Here is a 24,535-nt window from a genome sequence, read left to right on the forward strand (position 1 = left end):
TTCCTGTTCCTCCTCCTTCTTCTTTTCCTATCACCTCTTCTTCTGCTTCCTCTTCATATGGTTTCTTCTTCTGCCACCTCTTCTTCTTCTTCTTCTTCTTTTCCTGTTCCTCCTCCTCCTTCTTTTCCTATCACCTCTTCTTCTGCTTCCTCTTCATATGGTTTCTTCTTCTTTTTCCCCGTCCGAAGCAAACCAGCACTGTTAAGTAAATACAGAAGGCTGTCATTTAGTCGAATAGGTAGGTTCCGTCGTTCCGTACGTTGACTGCAAGTTCACATAATTTATTTTCAATCTATCTGACGTGTGTACTGGGTCACATGAGGACATCTGAAGACCCCTCGGGAAAAAAGATGGGAGTCCAATTTTCAAAAAAAATGAGTTAGATACGTTATATAGTACTTCCCCCCCAAAACTAGCGTTGACTGCAAGTTCACATAATTTATTTTCAATCTATCTGACGTGTGTACTGGGTCACATGAGGACATCTAGAATCCAAAACGTTGGTAAAATTAACTGAAAATAAGGTTCCATGACCCAGTCAGTACCTATGTTGTGCTAGTATTTTGGCATTTCTTTTTCGTACATTATTTACAATTTCGAATTTTTGACCTAACCACTGGGGTCAATTTAGGACCCATAGATTCTTCGGGATGAAATTGGCCCTGGGCGGGAAAAGGTAAAACCCGACCTAACCCTTACAAGGTAGCGCTACTTACCTTACCTTACCAATTGGCGTTACAGCCCGGGGTGGGCCTTGGCCTCCTCAACAATTCGCCTCCACTCGCTTCGGTTCTACCTTACCAATTGGCGTTACAGCCCGGGGTGGGCCTTGGCCTCCTCAACAATTCGCCTCCTCTCGCTTCGGTTCTTGACTTTCGTTCAATATCCTGTTGTCTTCATCACTTTTAAACCATTAACAACCTGGTCCATCCATCTCAGCCGTGGTCTTCCTTTCTTTCTTGTGGCATATTCTTGGCCTCCTCAACAATTCGCCTCCACTCGCTTCGGTTCTTGACTTTCGTTCCATATCCTGTTGTCTTCATCACTTTTAAACCATTAACAACCTGGTCCATCCATCTCAGCCGTGGTCTTCCTTTCTTTCTTGTGGCATGTATCTTCGTAGTCAATATCTTTTTGGGCATCCTCCCCTCCTCCATTCTTCGAACATGGCCAAACCATCTTCGCTACTCTCCAAGCTAATCGAATCGAATGGTGAAACTTTTAGAACTGTCCGACTTATAGTTGAGAAGTTTAATGTAATAGAAAGTCGTGTGATGTTCACACCAGATTCCAAGCTAACTCGGCTGATGGCAAATGCTATCTTTAGATGTGTCAACACATAGTTGACGCCGTCCATCGATGTCGACTGAAACCGTGCACTACTTCGACATCATAAATTCACCTCTTCACCTCGTCGATCATCGATCAACGGCGTCGACTCTATGTGTGAACACAGCTTTAGATTAGAATTATTATGGAACAAAGTTGTAACACGTTACAATACCGAACAAGTTCCAACGAGAGAATTTATCCTGAGCTAATTCAGTTAACACACAGCTTTAGATTAGAATTAGAATTATTATGGAACAAAGTTGTAACACGTTACAATACCGAACAAGTTCCAACGAGAGAATTTATCCTGAGCTAATTCAGTTAATGATTTAATAGCAGTACAATTACGTACAACTTTATTACCAAGGAAAGCTCAAACGATGTGACTGCCATAATTAAATACACAGGCGAAATGAACGTAGGATCGGACGTGGTAGACAGGGTGGCTCATAAGTGACAGCAGCAATGTGCTGAATGGGTTGTAAAAACTTTTCACATTTTTTTTTTTACTATTATTATTTTTTTCCATCATTAATATCATTACTCATTACTGTTATTTGTTGGAATGTATGATTTATTTATGTAAATAAATGAAAAGTATTCTTTACTTGAGATACATGGAAAATTATGTTTTCCACTGCACACAAACATGGGCAATGGACACACATACATACATTGTAGGTTTGTAGGAAAATATCAGGAAAAGGAGAGGACAATTTATGGAAAATATCTCGGGAACGGTATAAGCTAGAGACTTGAAATTTGGTATGTAGTTCACAAATGTGACAAGGATGCAATACAAAGCGTCATCGGCGAAAAACGATTGGAACCGATTCAAAACGATGCATTTTTTTGGCTCCTATCTTGAAACTTGAAAGAAACACCTCTTATAATGTCTATTACTAATTTTATTACTGATGTCATAAGTCATAATCATTAGATTTTTATCGTAATAATGAGCGGATTTTTACTTTCTATTACTACAGTATAGCGGAGCTATACTAGTAATGAAAGTATTGCAATCGGTCCAAATTTTCAAAATCGGGAAATCCGAAAGCTTTTTAATTGCCTATCCTGAGCAAGGCTGACAGCACCTTGGTCGGGGAAAATCACTGCCAAGTAAGGAGTGTTATGAAGAGCAGTTAAATAATATTTCTGTGATATATTCCTGTGAATCACGAAATGGGCTTATCTTGGATCCTTCTGTTAGCCAGGCAAGCGTCTTGGCAGGTGTAGGTAATTTCGAACCTTCTGTTTATCAAGCGATCTTCTTTACAGGTATATTTTCATAAAATGATTAAACAATGTTTTTATTTTTTCCTCTTTATTATTATTTTTCGAGAGGTTTGATAGAGGGAACTGTAATTGCTAAGGTCTTATCGTCCCGAAATCGAAGAGAGAAGAAATTGAAGGAGGACAGGATAGGAAAAAGCCAGCCGTTCCGAGAACGAATCTTATCTGTTTGGGATTCCTTATCGATAATCCCGAAATCGAAGAGAGAAGAAATTGAAGGAGGACAGGATAGGAAAAAGCCAGCCGTTCCGAGAACGAATCTTATCTGTTTGGGATAAAATCCGCCCCGGGCGGTGATCAAACTCGCGACCTAGCGCTTACAAGGCAGACGCGCTGCCTTCCAAGCTAACTAAGCTTGCAAAACAATTGCTAGGTACGAATTAAGAAATAAGATAGTCAGTTCCTATTAATGTGCATTTGTAATTGCTAAGGTCTTATCGTCCCAAAATCGAAGGAGGACAGGATAGGAAAAAGCCAGCCGTTCCGAGAACGAATCTTATCTGTTTGGGATAAAATCCGCCCCAGGCGGTAATCAAACTCGCGACCTAGCGCTTACAAGGCAGACGCGCTGCCTTCCAAGCTAACTAAGCTTGCAAAACAATTGCTAGATACGAATTAAGAAATAAGATAGTCAGTTCCTATTAATGTGCATTTGTGAAGCTTCCTTCCTTTTTGTCACCATTTTCTGAGTTCCACCCTTCAGGAAACTCCTGGTAAACCCTGACTCATATTTCAATTTCCCCTTCTCCATTTCTTGTGTGTTGCCACAATTCGGTGGTCTTACTTTTATTCCTCCCTCTTTCTATTATATTTCTTGTGTATTGGTGGTATTAATTTTATTTTATTCCTTGGACACGAGTCTTTGATTGGATTACCAAACAACAATAAGGGGACAATGTACCGTGCTATCAATCCAGGTACCCACATTATGTACGTATTTCTTACATTATTTTGTACATTTTACAGGGTTCGGTGATAGTCCTAAAACTAAAGCTCCGAGCTTTGCTAGGTATTTTAGAAACACACAAATACTGTAGTATAGAAACGCCAGTTATTCAACCCCTGAAGGAGACTTTTCGTGAAAAATTGCTTTGAAAACTAGACCGTTCTATGTTTTATCCCGAATTGTCTACTCTTTTTCGAGGGAAAGAGTTTTTTAAAAGGGCTGATGAAAGGGGGGGGGAAAGGGAACTATAACTTTCAAAGTATTATCGTCCCGAAAGCGAAGAAGGAAAACAGGATGCGAGAAAGCTAGCCATTCCGATAACAAACCTTATCTGTTTAGGATGAAATACGCCCCCGCGGCTGGCGCTTACAAGACAGGCTCCATTGAATATTGAAAACAAAAGAAGAATTACCTACAGCAGAAACACAATCAAGTCACGTGAGCTCAGCCTCCGCCTCGAAACGTACCCTGTACACCAATATAAAGGGGAAAAGGGAACTATAACTTTCAAAGTGTTATCGTCCCGAAAGCGAAGAAGGAAAACAGGATGCGAGAAAGCTAGCCATTCCGATAACAAACCTTATCGGTTTAGGATGAAATACGCCCCCGCGGCTGGCGCTTACAAGACAGGCTCCATTGAATATTGAAGACAAAAGAAGAATTACCTTCAGCAGAAACACAATCACGTCACGTGAGCTCAGCCTCCGCCTCGAAACGTACCCTGTACACCAATATAACAATGGTCGGTAAGCTCAGTGAATTTTAGGATTATTGAGATATTGGGAAAATCCTACAATGCTGCAGTGAGCACCAAAGTTGTGATATAATAACACAAAGTAAACTGCATTTACTTTTACAAAATTTGACCTCTGCAAGTTACATACAGGTAGCTACAGGCATACAGGTTTGCTTGATCCAAATAAGAATGACAATACTACTAGGTATAATATTAAATCAATTTGCTATATTTTATTATTTCAATAAAATTACAACATATATTATAACATATACATAATCATAATTACAACATATACATAATCTTCCGTCAGGTCTTGTCCTGACGGTAGAGTTCCTAACGGCAATACGTAGCTAATGTAGAAACGACTACTTTGCTACATAAAATCTTCCGTCAGGTCTTGTCCTGACGGTAGAGTTCCTAACGGCAATACGTAGCTAATGTAGAAACGACTACTTTGCTACATAAAATAAAACCAAATGGAACAACATGATACATAATCCAATAGAATAGAACCAAACACTCAAACAGATACAAATATAATGGACAATAGAATAGAATCAAACACTCAAACAGATACAAATATAATGGACAATAGAATAGAATCAAACACTCAAACAGTAGAATAAAATACAAATATTAATATGGATAGTGATACATACTCTTATTATTAATAATAATTATTACGAGATGAATATGGACGTTTAGTATTTCCCTCACGTCTTCAGGAACTATAAATAGTAGGGATATTATCAGATTTTTTTTTTTTTGTTTTTTAAAAGATGAGTGTTTCACCGCCGTTTTTATTTCGTAGCGATGAAACAACTGCTACATTGGACGCTTGTGGTAGCTAGAGACTTGAAATTTGGTATGTAGTTCACAAATGTGACAAGGATGCAATACAAAACGTTTGGTGAAAATAGGTGCTGCGGTTGGCGGTATTTTGACCGCTTTTTGGCGGATTTCGACCGCTTTTTGGCGGTTTTCAGCTTAATCGACTAAACGGTTAGAGATATTGTAAATGTTACAACAGAACACCCAAATAAGCACCATTCAATAGGATAAGGAAAGTCGTGTGATGTTCACACCAGATTTTTAGGAATCGAATTCGCTACGCTAGTGTTTCTCAAACTGTGTGCCGCGAGGTCTCCGCGAAAAGATTAGAGTCTTGAAAAGTGTCCCGCTGTTATGACAACTTTGAGACGCACTGCGCTACACCGAGGAGCGTTATGCCCGCCACTCATGCTCAGACCGCCTGACAGACTCAGGTCTGACAAACAGTCAGAAAGTGTGTGACAGAAAAAGCTCGAGACCTCGGTTTGTCAGACCATCTGAAGCCATCGGTCTGCCCCTTTTCAGTTTATCTAAAATTGTCAGCTCCCATGGCGCAGTGGTCAACTGCGCTCGCCTTGCACGCGGGAGATCCGGGTTCGATTCCCGGCGGGGTCAAGAAATTTGTATCATGCAAATGATTGACTCCGTGACTGGATGTTGCGGGGCCCACTCAGCCTCGTGAGGAAAATGAGTAGCTATGACATGTAAATGCGCATAGCGACCGGTGCCAGCATGGTAGGTAAATATATATTGGATTTTAGGATTATTGAGATATTGGGAAAATCCTACAATGCTGCAGTGAGCACCAAAGTTGTGATATAATAACGTTTTTAGGTGGGCGAATAAATGGTACACTTACCCTATGAAAATAACTTTTACTCTTCACTGGTTTTGGTTTTAAACACTGATGATGCCCGAAAGGGTGAAACTAGTCTGTATGTTAAGTCATGTTACAATAAAATAAATCTATCAACCAAAACCAGTGAAGAGTAAAAGTTATTTTCATATTTAGATATTTAAAATGAACCTTCACAAAGTTACTGAGTATGAAAAGGTATTCCTAGAGTAGGGGAGTTGTTCTTGGAACAGGCCCCTGGGCCTTAGCGTTCGGAGTGGAAGTTCATGTACGGTTCGAAGTGTCGACACTAATAATGCTAATTCATGATAGTAAATAGCGTCCGCGGAACAACACTGAGTAATGCTAATATAAACACTGAGGTCCGCGCGGATGTGTGAAAAGTTCACGCTAAACCTTGAACCCGGTCAAGATCAAGCGTTCTGTCGCATTCAGACTTCTGAGTTTCCAAGATAAACACTTCAACAGTTTAACCCTTACTGAGTTCCGAGTTGGCTTCAATCGCTTCCGTGAAAAAGAGAAGCACAAAGCCAGAGCGGCAAATCGATGCCGGCGCGGCGATAGCATGTTAAATCCACCGTTCGAAAGATGTGTCCAAACATAGTCGACCGGCCTTCGATCGATGAGGTGAATCTAGGTTGTCGAAGCAGTTTGGACAGTTCAGTAGACATCGATCGATGGCCGGTTGACTATGTGTGGACAGTGGACACACCTTAATAATTCCCATGGATCATTTTTTTGTCTAAGAAAATTTATACTTCTCAAAGATGACCATAACACCTAAAGAAGTCAACGAAATTAGTCCTAAAATAAACCTAGTCTTCATAAGAAGTCTAGGGCTATGAAGGCTAGGGCTCTTTCCAAAAGGAAAGTCACAAAAGATCTAACCAGATCGCAGTGTCATAGGGCTTAAATATTTCCTTGCCCTTGGGATCAATTTAATTTGAAGAAACCATTTACTGATGAAAATTTGTAAGCCATACAGAAATTCCATGACCAGTTTCCTCGTCACAAACGGGTTAAAAAGTCCAAAGTTATCATCAAGTTCTGTGCCACGACAAATCTCCCGGGTGCCAAATATGGTATCAAACCGATTACTATCGTTCCGTATAATGTTTTGTTCGAAATCATACACTGTGAGATGAGTTATATCTTCTGAGTTATATGTATTCTGAGTTATGTTGTTGTATTCTTAGTTATATCTTCTCCCGGGTGCCAAATATGGTCTCAAACCGATTACTATCGTTCCGTATAATCTTTTGTTCGAAATCATACACTGTGAGATGAGTTATATCTTCTGAGTTATATGTATTCTGAGTTATGTTGTTGTATTCTTAGTTATATCGGTATATTCTGAGTTTGGTTCTCTTTCATCTGGGCTCATTTTGTGCTCATTTCCTGTTTCATTTGAATAAGTTTGGTCTCTTAGGCAGTTGCACACGAGTTGTTGGTATCAAAATGTAAAACTGTAAAGGTGTGTCCACATATAGTCGACCGGCCGTCGATCGATGTCGACTGAACCGTCCACACTGCCTCGACAACATAGATTCACCTCCTCGATCGACGGCCTGTCAACTACTCGTATGTTTGGACACACCTCTCACACTAAAGTCTCCTAGAGTGTGAGAGGTCTGTATCATTTTCATAATAAAATTATGTTCATAAAAGGACAGCTTAGATTTTATAATGGATAGCTGAATTCCGTCGCTTCGCTCCGGAATCCCGCTAGTTCATCCCGAGGCATGGCCAAACTTGTGGAAAAGGCATGGCCGAACTTGTAGTTATCAAACTAAAAACATAAACGAAACTCAAATATTAGGCGAGCGAGGAAAAGTTTTCTATCCCGCAGTCTCTGCACTCTGTGTATTTCTTATGGAGATTTCAGCGATCAAAAATTGATCATATCTCAGGATCGGTGTAGATTTTCGCAAAATCCTTTCTTATTGCACACCTAGACCATAAAAAGAATATTCCTACCAAATTTCAGCTTTCTAGGTGGTGTGGTTCTCGAGATAGAGCGATCAGTGTGTGAAATGTGAAATGTGAACTGTGAATGAGTGAATGGATCTTGTTCTTATAATATAAGACTAGCTGAATTCCGTCGCTTCGCTCCGGAAGCCCGCTAGTTCATCCCGAGGCATGGCCAAACTTCTGGAAAAGGCATGGCCGAACTTGTATTTATCAAACTAAAAACATAAACGAAACTCAAAAAGTTGGTCGAGAGCGGAACATTTCTCTCCCGCAGTCTCTGCACTCTGTGTATTTCTTATGGAGATTTCAGCGATCAAAAATTGATCATATCTCAGGTTGTCAAACTAAAAACATAAACGAAACTCAAATATTAGGCGAGTGAGGAAAAGTTTTCTCTCCCGCAGTCTCTGCAGCTGCACTCTGTGTATTTATGGTGATTTTAGCGATCAAAAATTGATCATATCTCAGGATCGGTTTAGATTTTCGCAAAATCCTTTCTTATTGCACACCTAGACCATAAAAGGAATATTCCTACCAAATTTCAGCTTTCTAGGTGTTGTGGTTCTAGAGATAGAGCGATCAGTGTGTGAACTATGAAATGTGAAATGTGAATGAGTGAATGGATCTCGTTCTTATAATATAAGATTTTCTATGTAAATAAATCATTATTATTATTTTAAGAGGTTTTGACGGAGGGAACTGTAACTGCTATGGTCTTATCGTCCCGAAATCGAAGAGAGAAGGAAGACAGGATAGGAGAAAGAAGCTGTCCAAACATGTTCATCATATCTTTCTAGCATGCACGGTTTTTGTGTAGCCGCTCGAGTCCACGAACTTAATAGCCACACCTCGTAGTTCTGGTTAGAGACTGAAGTCTCCTCGGATGAGGTGCTAGGAATTTCATTGACTGTGCCCATCCTTCCATTGATTGATTGGAAAAATAGGCATCGCGCGACTAACGCTTCCAATTTGCCGCAGGTCTTACACTATACACTACCTACTGCCGAAAGATGGGATTTTCTAGATTCTAAGAGTAGAGATATTGAACTAGTATAGGTAGTTCTGGTTAGAGACTGAAGTCTCCTCGGATGAGGTGCTAGGAATTTCATTGACTGTGCCCATCCTTCCATTGATTGATTGGAAATATTTCAAGTTGAGAAAATAACAAACCTTGCAGCGATTCTGGCAGGTTCAATGGTGAGTCCCGCGTTTCAGAAATATGCAGAATATTTGAGGCATCGCGCGACTAACGCTTCCAATTTGCGGCAGGCCTTACACTACCTACTGCCGAAAGATGGGAGTTTCTAGCCTCTAAGAGCTAAGAGTAGAGATATTGAACTAGTATAGTTCTGGTTAGAGACTGAAGTCTCCTCGGAGCTCGGATGAGGTGCTAGGAATTTCATTGACTGTGCCCATCCTTCCATTGATTGATTGGAAAGATTTCAAGTTGAGAAAATAACAAACCTTGCAGCGATTCTGGCAGGTTCAATGGTGAGTCCCGCGTTTCAGAAATATGCAGAATATTTGCCTATAGAACATAGGCTACCTAAGGCAACTGGGCAGTCTAGGTGGACTGTATGATTACAAAAAATATCTTGTCTCAAGCTTTATTGAATTACGTTTAGATACTAGGTAGTAGGTACCTCTATTACTTTGGACTTTTTGAGGACTTTGATAGAACATAGGCTACCTAAGGCAACTGGGCAGTCTAGGTGTACTGTATGATTACAAAAATATCTTGTCTCAAGCTTTATTGAATTACGTTTAGATACTAGGTAGTAGGTACCTCTATTACTTTGGACTTTTTGAGGACTTTGTTTAAACTTTTGTATTTGAACTTTTTTCACACCCAGACTTTGGTTAAATATTGTAGAATGTTGGGTATTTGTTTGGTTGTCGTTGGTTGGTCTTTATGTTGGACTGTTTATGTTGGTTAGTTGGATGGTTGGTCTTTATGTTATATTGTTTATGTTGCTTGGTTGGTCTGTTGTCAGATCAATCACACCGTTTGCCACACCATGCGCTGCTGGCTATTTTGGGCTCACACATTTGAACTTTTTTCACACCCAGACTTTGGTTAAATATTGTAGAATGTTGGTATTTGTTTGGTTGTCGTTGGTTGGTTCTTTATGTTCCTATTTGAACTTTTTTCACACCCAGACTTTGGTTAAATATTGTAGAATGTTGGTATTTGTTTGGTTGTCGTTGGTTGGTCTTTATGTTGGACTGTTTATGTTGGTTAGTTGGTCTTTATGTTATACCTATTGTTTATGTTGCTTGGTTGGTCTGTTGTCAGATCAATCACACCGTTTGCCACACCATGCGCTGCTGGCTATTTTGGGCTCACACACTTGGTTGGTCTGTTGTCAGATCAATCACACCGTTTGCCACACCATGCGCTGCTGGCTATTTTGGGCTCACACAGCCTCGCCAAGACAATATAGAGGACATGGTTGAAATACCATCAGCGAAAAAGAGCAAGGGGACAAGCCTGGTAACCCTAGAACTCGACAGGAACCCCTATCAACCCAAGCCTAATGACAATAGAAGTTGTAAGGGATAAGGGACCCCTATAAGCCCTATCTTACTAATCATGAACCAAGCCCCACTACTACATAAGGACAAGATAAACTCAGTCCTAGGATCATCACAGAATATCACACTTGACATGGAATACACGGACGATCTTTTACACTCAATAAAATTTGATGGATATGGCAGTGAGATAGATATTGCTTAGAACGCTGATATTGTTCACAATCATATTAATCATAACACTAATAATGCTACTGATACTGTTGTCAGTTTTAATAATACTATTGGCAATGATGTTGCTCCTATATCCTATAAAGTTGATAAAAGATTTCTTAGTGCTATTGACAATAATGATGATATTGATAATTTAATAAAAGTTGTTTGTAAATGTAATGCTTCTTGCAACAATGATGGTAGTGGTGGTGCTTTTGAAGATGTCAATACTACTTGGTCCTTACAATATTGAGATTGATTGCAATAATAGAGTCTATCATGATTCCAATGGTGATGTTAATGTTAATCCTGATGATTATCACAATAATAATGATATCATTCATGCTACTCATACTAATGTCAATTCTTCTGTTGATCCCGCTGCTGCTGTAGTTGTTGTTGTTGTTGTTGTTGTTGTTTTTGGTGCTAGTGCTGTTGCTGATGATGACTCCGGTGATATTGTGCTATGTTTTAGCTGTGACAAATCATCAATTCATCGCTCACCTTGCATTTTAATTGTCTAGCAAGGTTTACTCCCGGTTTGCCGTAGTGTTTTATCCTAATGTCAACATGATGCGGCTTTATTGACACACTGCCTCGTATATCTGTCTGGCGAAATAACTTTCAAGAATGCGAACTTGTCAAGTCGTTAGGTGAGATTTTTGTCTTGCATCTTTAGTGTTGCGTTACTTAATGGTTTTGTGTTACTATGTTAATGTCTGTTGATAATATGTATGTCCTATAGAACTATACATATACATATCTACTTATGGTATGTCTTATGTCTCCTGACAGTACCAAAGCCACCCGAGTTTACTGGTATCTGGTATGTCCTACGCGAATGTTCGTCGTTAGGTGAGATTTTTGTCTTGCATCTTTAGTGTTGCGTTACTTAATGGTTTTGTGTTACTGTGTTAATGTCTGTTGATAATATTTCGTTAGGTGAGATTTTTGTCTTGCATCTTTGGTGTTGCGTTACTTAATGGTTTTGTGTTACTGTGTTAATGTCTGTTGATAATATGTATGTCCTATAGAACTATACATATATCTACTTATGGTATGTCTTATGTCTCCTGACAGTACCAAAGCCACCCGAGTTTACTGGTATCTGGTATGTCCTACGCGAATGTTCTATGTCTAACCATAGTTCGGTATTAGGTGCCTTTGTCTACCTAAATCTAGAGGGTACGTATGTCTAACATATGTACCTAGGTAGTTTGGTATTAGGTGCCTATCTATGTCTGTTTCTCTTCCTTTCCATCCAGCTGGTCCTTGTCATTCTTAACCACATCTCCATAGCTTCAAGTCTTTCTCGTTCATACTTCCCCATCGTCCATGTCTCGCAGCCATACAGAAGAAAAATGAAATTGGAGAAGAAATTTCAAGTCTTTCTCGTTCATACTTCCCCATCGTCCATGTCTCGCAGCCATACAGAAGAAAAATGAAATTGGAGAAGAAAGAAACCTGATGAAGACATTGATGAAAAGAAAGATAAAGCTAGTGGGACATCTTAGGAGCAATTTGAAAAACTAGTTGTTAAATATCATCTGTTGAAGATACTAATTTGGAAAAATCAAATATCAACAGTTGAATATCAAGGAGGTATTGGAGGAGTATGCAATTATGCATAAATACCAGTTAAATGAGTTAAATCTAATAGGACCAAATTGTAAAACCTCTGGGTAACTACAACTTGTATTGGAGGACTAATTTGACCAATCACCTAGATCGATTTGTCCAAATAGATTTGTGCTAAATGCAAGGATTGCAAGGCGAAGGAATTTCACCTCTCTTCAAGTCCGAGTAAAGGACAAATTATTATCATCACCTATTTTTTCATTACCCTCGACTCTGTTTAATTACAAACAGTGCCACTAAATGCTAAGCTACCGTAGTACAGTTTTATGATTCAGGTTCTCTGGGATCGAAACCGCGAAGCGCAGCCAAGTGTGAAATGCGCAGGAGTTGCATAGACGCAGTCCGGTAACCATAGATGCTAAGCTACCGTACGTAGTACAGTTTATGATTCAGGTTCTCTGGGATCGAAACCGCGAAGCGCAGCCAAGTGTGAAATGCGCAGGAGTTGCATAGACGCAGGATGCTAAGCTACCGTAGTACAGTTTATGATTCAGGTTCTCTGGGATCGAAACCGCGAAGCGCAGCCAAGTGTGAAATGCGCAGGAGTTGCATAGACGCAGTCCGGTAACCTGAACCCGTATTTGTTGTTGGGTTTTAATTTGTAGTCCGGTTTCAACAGGGTTTACTATATAGACTTGGTAAAATCGAAAATTAGGTTACAAGTTCTTTCCCAAACAGCCCAAACGATATGTCTACACAGAAACAAATGAACCATCTAGGTATATAAAAAATAGTAACATCAATAAAACTAGGTTGTGTCTATACCATTCCAAAAATTTGCCTTTGAATAAAATCGTTCATAAAGTTTGATCTTTTTTTCAAGAAGTTCGATAGAGGTGGTCTTTTCTTCAAGAAGAGGGAACTTTGGCCAGCCTAGTTAGCTTAGTTGGTGGTGCGTCTGTCTTGTAAGCGCTAGGCCGCGGGTTCGATTCCCGCCCGGGGCGGATTTTATCCTTATGGGATAGAATAGAGAAGAATGGAGGAATGTCATTAGAAGAATCTGAGCAACCTTCGGCTACGAAGACGCAACAACAATGATGATGATGATGAACATCAATAAAACTAGGTTGTGTTTATACCATTCCGAAAATTTGCCTTTGAATAAAATCGTTCATAAAGTTTGATCTTTTCTTCAAGAAGTTCGATAGAGGTGGTTGGTTTTTCTTCAAGAAGAGGGAAATGTAACAACGGAGATCATATCGCAAAATCATAGAGAGAAGGAGGACAGGATAAAGCCGTTCCGAGAACGAAATTTATCCCGTTCCCGTTCAGGATAAAGTCCACCGGCGATCTAGCGCTTACAAGGCAGACGCTCCACCTTGAGAACGAAATTTATCCCGTTCCCGTTCAGGATAAAGTCCACCGGCGATCTAGCGCTTACAAGGCAGACGCTCCACCTTAAGAACGAACTTTATCCCGTTCCCGTTCAGGATAAAGTCCACCGGCGATCTAGCGCTTACAAGGCAGACGCTCCACCTTACAAGATACCTAGACTGGCTGATGCGCTGATGGAGTTGTTTTGACAATCTCTGAGGTCTTAGGGTTAGTGATTCATTAGATTTGACAGTGACATTGTAACATCAATAAAACTAGGTTGTGTTTATACCATTCCGAAAATTTGCCTTTGAATAAAATCGTTCATGAAGTTTGATCTTTTCTTCAAGAAGTTCGATAGAGGTGGTTGGTCTTTTCTTCAAGAAGAGGGAAATGTAACAACGGAGATCATATCGCAAAATCATAGAGAGAAGGAGGACAGGATAAAGACAGCCGTTCCAAGAACGAACTTTATCCCGTTCCCGTTCAGGATAAAGTCCACCGGCGATCTAGCGCTTACAAGGCAGACGCTCCACCTTACAAGATACCTAGACTGGCTGATGCGCTGATGGAGTTGTTTTGACAATCTCTGAGGTCTTAGGGTTAGTGATTCATTAGATTTGACAGTGACATTGTTCGGAGTTGCAGATCGTAGACTGAGCGACTAGCTCGTCCTAGTGTTTGGAAGTGGTTGTGATTGTGGTATCATTCAAAGTACTATCTTCACACTACACAATTCCGTGACCGAGTGGATATCACACTAGACTTGCACGCCGGAGATCCTGGATTTTATTCCTGGTGGGGTCGAAGTTCCAAGATACCTAGACTGGCTGATGCGCTGATGGAGTTGTTTTGACAATCTCTAAGGTCTTAGGGTTAGTGATTCATTAGATTTGACAGTGACATTGTTCGGAGTTGCAGATCGTAGACTGAGCGACTAGCTCGTCCTAGTGTTTGGAAGTGGGTGTGATTGTGGTATCATTCAAAGTACTATCTCCACACTACACAATTCCGTGACCGAGTGGATATCACACTAGACTTTCACGCCGGAGATCCTGGATTTTATTCCTGGTGGGGTCGAAGTTTTTTTCGGCTCTGGGCTTGGAGTTCGCGGTGCACTCAGCCTCGTAAGGATAATGGAGTAGCTATTTTCATCAAGTAACGACCAGTGGTGGAATAATAGAGTAAAAAAATATTGGAATATGAGGCGAGGTTAACGCCGGAGGCGTTCTCTACCACCTAACCCTTAGAGCTCCATTATTATGTGGTCAGTTTTTGGAGTAGCTATTTTCATCAAGTAACGACCAGTGGTGGCATTAATAGAGTAAACAAAATATTGGAATATGAGGCGAGGTTAACGCCGGAGGCGTTCTCTACCACCTAACCCTTAGAGCTCCATTATTATGTGGTCAATTTCTCCATACCTCGGCTGGAATCGAACCCACGCCCTCCTGTTTACCAGGCGAGCGTCTTAACCACTACGCCACCGAGGCAGATGTATATTAGTAAAGATTCGTCCCACAAATACTTGGAACCAAGTGGTTTACACCAAAGCATCATTATAATCAGCTTGATAACAATACCCAATAATTATATTTCTCTTTGTACGAAAATGATTTAAATTGAAAGAAACGAAAATAACCGATTTACACCAAAGCATCATTATAATCAGCTTGATAACAATACCCAATAATTATATTTCTCTTTGTACGAAAATGATTTTAATTAAAAGAAACGAAAATAACCATCACCCAAACCCAGGTTGGCGTTTCTTTGAAAATCTGGTCGCTGCTTCCAACACTTGAAATAATGGGATGACGAGAATGGAAATTCAGTGGTCCTCAGAATCAGAACCATTAGACTCCTGTGGTCTGTGTCGTAGCATGCCCATCCCATAGTATGCCGCTCATCAGATGGGCGAGAGGAGACATAATACTTCCCATTTAGGTGCTGGGTCAACACAAGAACACCAGAAAGTAACCTGTAGAAACATTTGAAATAAAAATAACTACACCCAAACCCAGGTTGGCGTTTCTTTGAAAATCTGGTCGCTGCTTCCAACACTTGAAATAATGGTCTGACGAGAATGGAAATTCAGTGGTCCTCAGAATCAGAACCATTAGACTCCTGTGGTCTGTGTCGTAGCATGCCCATCCTATAGTACCTATGCCTTTCATCAGATGGGCAAGAGGAGACATAATACTTCCCATTTAGGTGCTGGGTCAACACAAGAACACCAGAAAGTAACCTGTAGAAATATTTGCAACCAAAAAACTTGTCAATACTACTTGGTCCTTACAATATTGAGACTGATTGCAATAATAGAGTCTATCATGATTCCAATGGTGATGTTATTGTTATCCTGATGATCATCACAAGAATAATGATATCATTCATGCTACTCATACTAATGTCAATTCTTCTGTTGATCCCGTTGCTGCTGTAGTTGTTGTTGCTGTTGTTGTTGTTTTTGGTGTTGGTGCTGTTGCTGATGATGACTCCGGTGATATTGTGCTATGTTGTAGCTGTGACAAAATCATCAATTTCATCAGATCGGCGAGAGGAGACATACGAGTAATACTTCCCATTTAGGTGCTGGGTCAACACAAGAACACCAGAAAGTAACCTGTAGAAATATTTGCAACCAAAAAACGGGAACAAATTTTCGTCAATGGTGGGAATCGAACTCGAGACTTTCTGCATGACTTGGGATTTGCTTCGTGAAACTACTGAACCAGTTTGAACCCAGTTTGGGAACCGCTAACGATATTCCAAGAACAAGTAACCCTCCCACCAGACTAGCACTATAGGCTGTCCATGGTGGGAATCGAACTCGAGACTTTCTGCATGACTTGGAATTTGCTTCGTCCAACTACTGAACCAGTTTGAACCCAGTTTGGGAACCGCTAACGATATTCCAAGAACAAGTAACCCTCCCACCAGACTAGCACTATAGGCGATGGTGGGAATCGAACTTGAGACTTTCTGCATGACTTGGAATTTGCTTCGTCCAACTACTGAACCAGTTTGACCCCAGTTTGAGAACCGCTAACAATATTCCAAGAACAAGTAACCCTCCCACCAGACTAGCACTATAGGCGTTGAAATATTAAATACACATTAATTTATTGGGAACTTTAAACATTTGAAATCGAAAAATGGGTACAAATTTTTGTCCATGGTGGGAATCGAACTCGAGACTTTCTGCATGCCTTGGAATTTGCTTCGTGAAACTACTGAACCAGTTTGAACTTTGAACCCAGTTTGGGAACCGCTAACGATATTCCAAGAACAAGTAACCCTCCCACCAGACTAGCACTAGGCGTTGAAATATTAAATACACATTAATTTATTGGGAACTTTAAACTTTCGTGTCTCGCATGCAACATGGAATATCCTGTTAAAGTAGATGCATGTTAAGTTGTATTTGAAGGACCACTTTTGTACAATCAAGTTGAAGCTAAAGCACTAATTTGGAAAACTTGTGGATACCCAGGGCTGGTCACAACTTTCCCGGAATAAGGTGCTAACTACAACAGTGAGCCCCCTCTGCAGTCTCACCCAAACCAGGCTTGAACAAAAAAATCGAACAAAGCAAAAAAAAAACTAGGTAGGAAGTTACCGATTTTGTGTCCCTTGAGAGGTTTGGGCCCTAGGCAAATTGGACCCTATGAACCTCTCTGTAAATGTAAACGGTCCTGTAAACATACTCGTATAAATAGCTCTAAATACTAGTTGACAGCCATACAGAAGAAAAATGAAATTGGAGAAGAAAGAAACCTGATGAAGACATTGATGAAAAGAAAGATAAAGCTAGTGGGACATCTGCTGAGGCATAATGATTTCACTTGTAGATAAATACCACTTGAAGTAAGAAGTAATAGGAGCAATTTGAAAAACTGGTTGTTAAATATCATCTGTTGAAGATACTAATTTGGAAAAATCCAAATATCAACAGTTGAATATCAAGGAGGTATTGGAGGAGTATGCAATTATGCATAAATACCAGTTAAATGAGTTAAATCTAATAGGACCAAATTGTAAAACCTCTTGGTAACTACAACTTGTATTGGAGGACAAATTTGACCGATCACCTTTCGATTTGTCCAAATAGATTTGTGCTAAATGCAAGGATTGCAAGGCGAAGGAATTTCACCTCTCTTCAAGTCCGAGTAAAGGACAAATTGCAAGGTTAACGCCAGAGAGATCCGTTATTACACTGAAAAAAAAAAACTCCTTTGAATGCATTCCAAACGCGCACTACGCTTTACAGTCAATACAGAGAATAGAGACAGCCAATATAGACAAAAAGATGGATTTCCACCTACTGAATAATTATCATGGCACTCGTATCTAATAAAATATTTCAACACACAATCTCGGAAATTTTATTGATATCAAATAAGCTTAATGTTAGTTACTTAGCAATTCTGTTTGCTCAATCGTTTTTTTGCAGAATTTTATTATGATATGAAGGTGATTGGTGGAGATGACAAAATTATGTACTCAAATTAGTGGAGATGTCAACCTTCATCTGACATTTGCAATTTTATTATGATACCTATGAAGGTGATTGGTGGAGATGACAAAATTATGTACTCAAATTAGTGGAGATGTCAACCTTCATCTGACATTTGCTCAATCGTAATCTGCAGTTGCAGATTATTTTATTATGAAGGTGATAAGATTGGTGGACATGACAAAATTACTCCAATTAGTGGAGATGTCAAAATTACTCCAATTAGTGGAGATGACAAAATCACTCCAATTGGTGGAGATGTCAAAACCAGTGTCATTATTACTTTCTAAAGTGCCAGTAGTTACATAGCTTGGAGGGTAGCGCGTAAGCCTTGTAAGCGCTGGGTCTCAAATAGATTCCCGCCTAGGGGAAACTTTATCCTAAACATATTTTTTTTAAGAGGTTTGGTTTGACAGAGGGAACTGTAACTGGTTTGGTCTTATCGTCCCGAAATTGAAGAGAGAAGGAAGACAGGATAGGAGAACGCCAGCCGTTCCGAGAACGAACGTTATCCCATCAGGATAAAATCCGCCCCGGGCGGGAATCGAACCCGCGGCCTAGCGCTCACAAGGCAGACGCACTACCAACTAAGCTAACTAGGCTGGCTCCTAAACATAAACAGACATAAAAAATCTTCTTAAACCTAATTTCACTCTTTTCGTCTTCACCAGTCACTGGAACTTTAGTTGTTTTAGTTTCATTGATATTGAAAATAAAATTGCTAATCATCTCGTTCCTATTGTTTAATTGGAACTGATTTAACGTGGGCATTTTTTCAACAGAATTGTGGAGAGTCCCCATCTCGTTCCTATTGTTTAATTGGAAACTGATTTAACGTGGGCATTTTTTCAACAGAATTGTGGAGAGTCCCACTGTTCCCGCCTCTCTCTTTGCATTACCACATTCTGAGAATCCAAATATGTTTGGTATGGCAATATATGAATGACTAAAAACCTATCGAAATAATATATGATGTACAAAATTTACTGCAGAGTTTGATAAATACATAGATATTAGGTGAGAAGAGATAGCCACGGATCATAGACAACTTTATGATTTATGGCTATCAATTATACCTATGTATGTATTTCTACATTTTATAGTGATTTATATCGTAGTCTGGCTGAGGGACTATAAACAGAGAGTAAATCAGCGTCTAGCTAGGGGACTATAAATATTAGGTGAGAAGAGCTAGCCACGGATCATAGACAACTTTATGATTTATGGCTATCAATTATACCTATGTATGTATTTCTACATTTTATAGTGATTTATATCGTAAAAATAACCATCACCCAAACCCAGGTTGGCGTTTCTTTGAAAATCTGGTCGCTGCTTCCAACACTTGAAATAATTGTGGAGAGTCCCACTGTTCCCGCCTCTCTCTCTTTGCATTACCACATTCTGAGAATTCAAATATGTTTGGTATGGCAATATATGAATGACTAAAAACCTATCGAAATAATATATGATGTACAAAATTTACTGCAGAGTTTGATAAATACATAGATATTAGGTGAGAAGAGCTAGCCACGGATCATAGACAACTTTATGATTTATGGCTATCAATTATACCTATGTATGTACATATTTCTACATTTTATAGTGATTTATATCGTAGTCTGGCTGAGGGACTATAAACAGAGAGTAAATCAGCGTCTAGCTAGGGGACTATAAGCAAAACAATAAAGTACATTTGAATTTGATTATAAATCGGAAGAAAATGTAGGGTTTGCAGATCCATAGAATTTTAGAATCTGTCAATTCTCTTCAGGACACCCTGTATGCAACCTAGCACATGTCTCAACTTTGGAGGAAGTAGGTAAGTAGATGGTAATCGTTGGTAATTTTTTAAACGTTTCTTGTATTACATTGAGTAATTATTGATGATTACCGAAGTCAGTCAGTCGTAGGACACCCTATATGCAACCTAGCACATGTCTCAACTTTGGAGGAAGTAAGTAGATGGTAATCGTTGGTAATTTTTTAAACGTTTCTTGTATTACATTGAGTAATTATTGATGATTACCGAAGTCAGTCAGTCGTACATTGTGATTTCCACTTGAGATAGGTGGAAAATTATGTTTTCCACTGCACACAAACATGGGCAATGGACATACATACATACATACATACATACATACATACATACATTGTAGGTTTGTAGGAAAATATCAGGAAAAGGAGAGGACAATTTATGGAAAATCGCTTGATGAATTGATCTCTTGGCCTTAGCATACCCTACGAGCCTTTTCAGGCGCAAGTAGCTGTTTCCTCGATGCTAATCAGCCAAGACGAGTTGCCAATTCGGTAGCTCCCGTAACACCTTTCGTGCGTCATCGGAGAAAATCGATTGGAACCGATTCAAAACGATGCATTTTTTTTGGCTCCTATCTTGAAACTTGAAAGAAACACCTCTTATAATGTCTATTACTAATTTTATTACTGATGTCATAAGTCATAATCCGTGACTTATGGTTGACGCAACGCAGCCATAAGGCTTCCAAGCTTAGCTCAGCCTCGGTACACACCGAGTTACTAAGGTATCGAAGAGGACTGATACTGTTGTCAGTTTTAATAATACTATTGGCAATGATGTTGCTCCTATATCCTACAAAGTTGATAATATATTTCTTAGTGCTATTGACAATAATGATGATACCTATTGATAATTTAATAAAAGTTGTTTGTAAATGTAATGCTTCTTGCAACAATGATGGTAGTGATGGTGCTTTTGAAGATGTCAATACTACTTGGTCCTTACAATATTGAGACTGATTGCAATAATAGAGTCTATCATGATTCCAATGGTGATGTTAATGTTAATCCTGATGATCATCACAATAATAATGATATCATTCATGCTACTCATACTAATGTCAATTCTTCTGTTGATCCCGCTGTTGCTGTAGTTGTTGTTGTTGTTGTTGTTGTTGTTGTTGTTGTTGTTGTTGTTGTTGTTGTTGTTGTTGTTGTTGTTGTGATCCCGTTGCTGCTGTAGTTGTTGTTGCTGTTGTTGTTGTTTTTGGTGTTGGTGCTGTTGCTGATGATGACTCCGGTGATATTGTGCTATGTTGTAGCTGTGACAAATCATCAATTCATCGCTTACCTTGCATTTTAATTGTCTAGCAAGGTTTACTCCCGGTTTGCCGTAGTGTTTTATCCATAATGTCAACATGATGCGGCTTTATTGACACACTGCCTCGTATATCTGTCTGGCGAAATAACTTTCAAGAATGCAAACTTGTCAAGTCGTTAGGTGAGATTTTTGTCTTGCATCTTTAGTGTTGCGTTACTTAATGGTTTTGTGTTACTATGTTAATGTCTGTTGATAATATGTATGTCCTATAGAACTATACATATATCTACTTATGGTATGTCTTATGTCTCCTGACAGTACCAAAGCCACCCGAGTTTACTGGTATCTGGTATGTCCTACGCGAATGTTCTATGTCTAACCATAGTTCGGTATTAGGTGCCTTTGTCTACCTAAGTCTAGAGGGTACGTATGTCTAACATATGTACCTAGGTAGTTTGGTATTAGGTGCCTATCTATGTCTGTTTCTCTTCCTTTCCATCCAGCTGGTCCTTGTCATTCTTAACCACATCTCCATAGCTTCAAGTCTTTCTCGTTCATACTTCCCCATCGTCCATGTCTCGCAGCCATACAGAAGAAAAATGAAATTGGAGAAGAAAGAAACCTGATGAAGACATTGATGAAAAGAAAGATAAAGCTAGTGGGACATCTGCTGAGGCATAATGATTTCATCACTAATATACTGGAAGGGAAAGTAGAAGGAAGAAGACCGAGAGGAAGACCCAGGAAGTCCTACTTTGAAGACATCATGAAACTCATGGACTGCAACTCATACAGTCAACTCAAGAGATCAGCTCTAGACAGATCAGATTGGCTACAACGACAAGGCACAGAATTCACGCTTTTCACGTTTGTTTTTCTCGATTAGCCTCTTCTTCGCTAATATCGCTTCTTCGTGTGTTATCAAAGCTTGTAGTTTTTTCCTTTCAATATTTTCCAATTCTTCCGCCTCTCTTTGCCTTCTCAATTCGTCAATATACTTTTCGTATTCGTAGCTGCAAAGTGATCCGTTTGCCAAGTTTTGGATCATTTTCTCAAATTGATCTTCTTGTTTGATGATGTTAGCTGCTTCCCGGAGTGTTTGAGCTGCGTTGGTCTTGATTTCAACAGGTGGGAACTTTTGCAGGGAACGGTAACAACGGAGATCTTATCGCAAAATCATAGAGAGAAGGAGGACAGGATAAAGACAGCCGTTCAAAGAACGAACTTTATCCCGTTCCCGTTCAGGATAAAGTCCACCGGCGATCTAGCGCTTACAAGGCAGACGCTCCACCTTACAAGATACGAAATTAAAAATGTCAGACTTTACTAAAGCTTATCATGGGCAAAAGTTCAACAATATAGGTAATTAATTTTTTAGGAACTCTCAATTATTTTCTTCATTATTGCAGCTTGCAGTATATCCAGTAGTGCTACCTAATCTATCTAGTTACCTCCTGTCAACTACTCGTATGTTTGGACACACCTCTCACACTAAAGTCTCCTAGAGTGTGAGAGGTCTGTATCATTTTCATAATAAAATTATGTTCATAAAAGGACAGCTTAGATTTTATAATGGATAGCTGAATTCCGTCGCTTCGCTCCGGAATCCCGCTAGTTCATCCCGAGGCATGGCCAAACTTGTGGAAAAGGCATGGCCGAACTTATAGATTTTATAATGGATTTTCTATGTAAATAAATTATTATTATTATTATTTTAAGAGGTTTGACAGAGGGAACTGTAACTGCTATGGTCTTATCGTCCCGAAATCGAAGAGAGAAGGAAGCACTGAAAAAAAAACTCCTTTGAATGCATTCCAAACGCGCACTACGCTTTACAGTCAATACAGAGAATAGAGACAGCCAATATAGACAAAAAGACAAAGGAAACGACAGTTGATTTTAATGCGCAAGGCCTTTAGATTGTCTAATATTGTGTTAACATTAGAAATGTGAATTTTTTTACTCGGTCATTCAATCCAGCTTGTAATTGTGAAGTATTGTGATCAGTTGTCTTCTGATGAAATCAACCAATCACGAAATTACTTTTACTCGGTCATTCAATCCAGCTTGTAATTGTGAAGTATTGTGATCAGTTGTCTTCTGATGAAATCAACCAATCACGAAATTAATAAAAACTGCTCAAGAAGACGATAGCAATAAAAATCTACTCTAACGTATTCGCAATAACTCGTCCACGAATCATTCAAATAGCAAAACGAGGTCTTGTGAAGTTTCCAGTCTGATTGATGAAACAGCTAATGCATCAACTGATGAAGAAGTAACTGATGCAACTATTAGCGAGAACTCATTGATGCAACTGTTAACAAAACCAACTAATAAGTTAGTCTAAGTTGGTTCCGAACTGATACCAAGATACATTGAAGAAAAAACTACGGTGCCTATGCCAGCAGCCCAATCCAAAAGCAAAGGAAACAGTCCAATAATAGAGTTCTTTCGCTCCAATTCTCCTGAAACTTGTGGCACCCAATCACTTTTTTTTTTTTTTTTTTTTTTTTTTTTTTTTCTGGGTCACTAATAAGTTTGTCTAAGTTGGTTCCGATCTGATACCAAGATACATTGAAGAAAAAACTACGGTGCCTATGCCAGCAGCCCAATCCAAAAGCAAAGGAAACAATCCAATAATAGCGTTCTTTCGCTCCAATTCTCCTGAAACTTGTGGCACCCAATCACTTTTTTTTTCTCAGTGTGCAATTTCAGATCTGGGACATATGGAAGATTTTTGACCGTTTTGGGTCCTACACTCAAGGAAGTTAGATGACTCTTCAATGAGTTCTTTCGCTCCAATTCTCCTGAAACTTGTGGCACCCAATCACTTTTTTTTTTCAGTGTGCAATTTCAGATCTGGGACATATGGAAGATTTTTGACCGTTTTGGGTCCTACACTCAAGGAAGTTAGATGACTCTTCAATGTCATTATTATGAGACACGGTGACACTATAGCAGGGCCGTCTACAGGGGGGTCCACACAAAAAAATGGTTTTCTTTATAGTTGCATTTGCCAACCTAGTTACATAGCTTGGTGGTTAGCTCGTCTGCCTTGGTGACACTATAGCAGGGCCGTATACAGGGGGGTCCACACAAAAAAATGGTTTTCTTTATAGTTGCATTTGCCAACCTAGTTACATAGCTTGGTGGTTAGCTCGTCTGCCTATGGTTTTCTTTATAGTTGCATTTGCCAACCTAGTTACATAGCTTGGTGGTTAGCTCGTCTGCCTTGTAAGCGCTAGGTAGCGGTTTCTATTCCCATC

At 39.5% G+C, this 24,535-nt stretch overlaps 1 protein-coding gene across 1 annotated transcript in view; it reads left to right on the top strand.

The window, feature by feature from the left end:
- The window catches only part of LOC103506712, a 73,298-nt gene that overhangs the window by 20,004 nt on the left and 28,759 nt on the right, over positions 1-24,535 (top strand). The gene's annotated exons all lie outside the window — the stretch shown is intronic.

This window comes from Diaphorina citri, unplaced genomic scaffold, assembly GCF_000475195.1.
Source record: "Diaphorina citri unplaced genomic scaffold, Diaci psyllid genome assembly version 1.1 scaffold256, whole genome shotgun sequence".
Taxonomy (NCBI): domain Eukaryota; kingdom Metazoa; phylum Arthropoda; class Insecta; order Hemiptera; family Psyllidae; genus Diaphorina; species Diaphorina citri.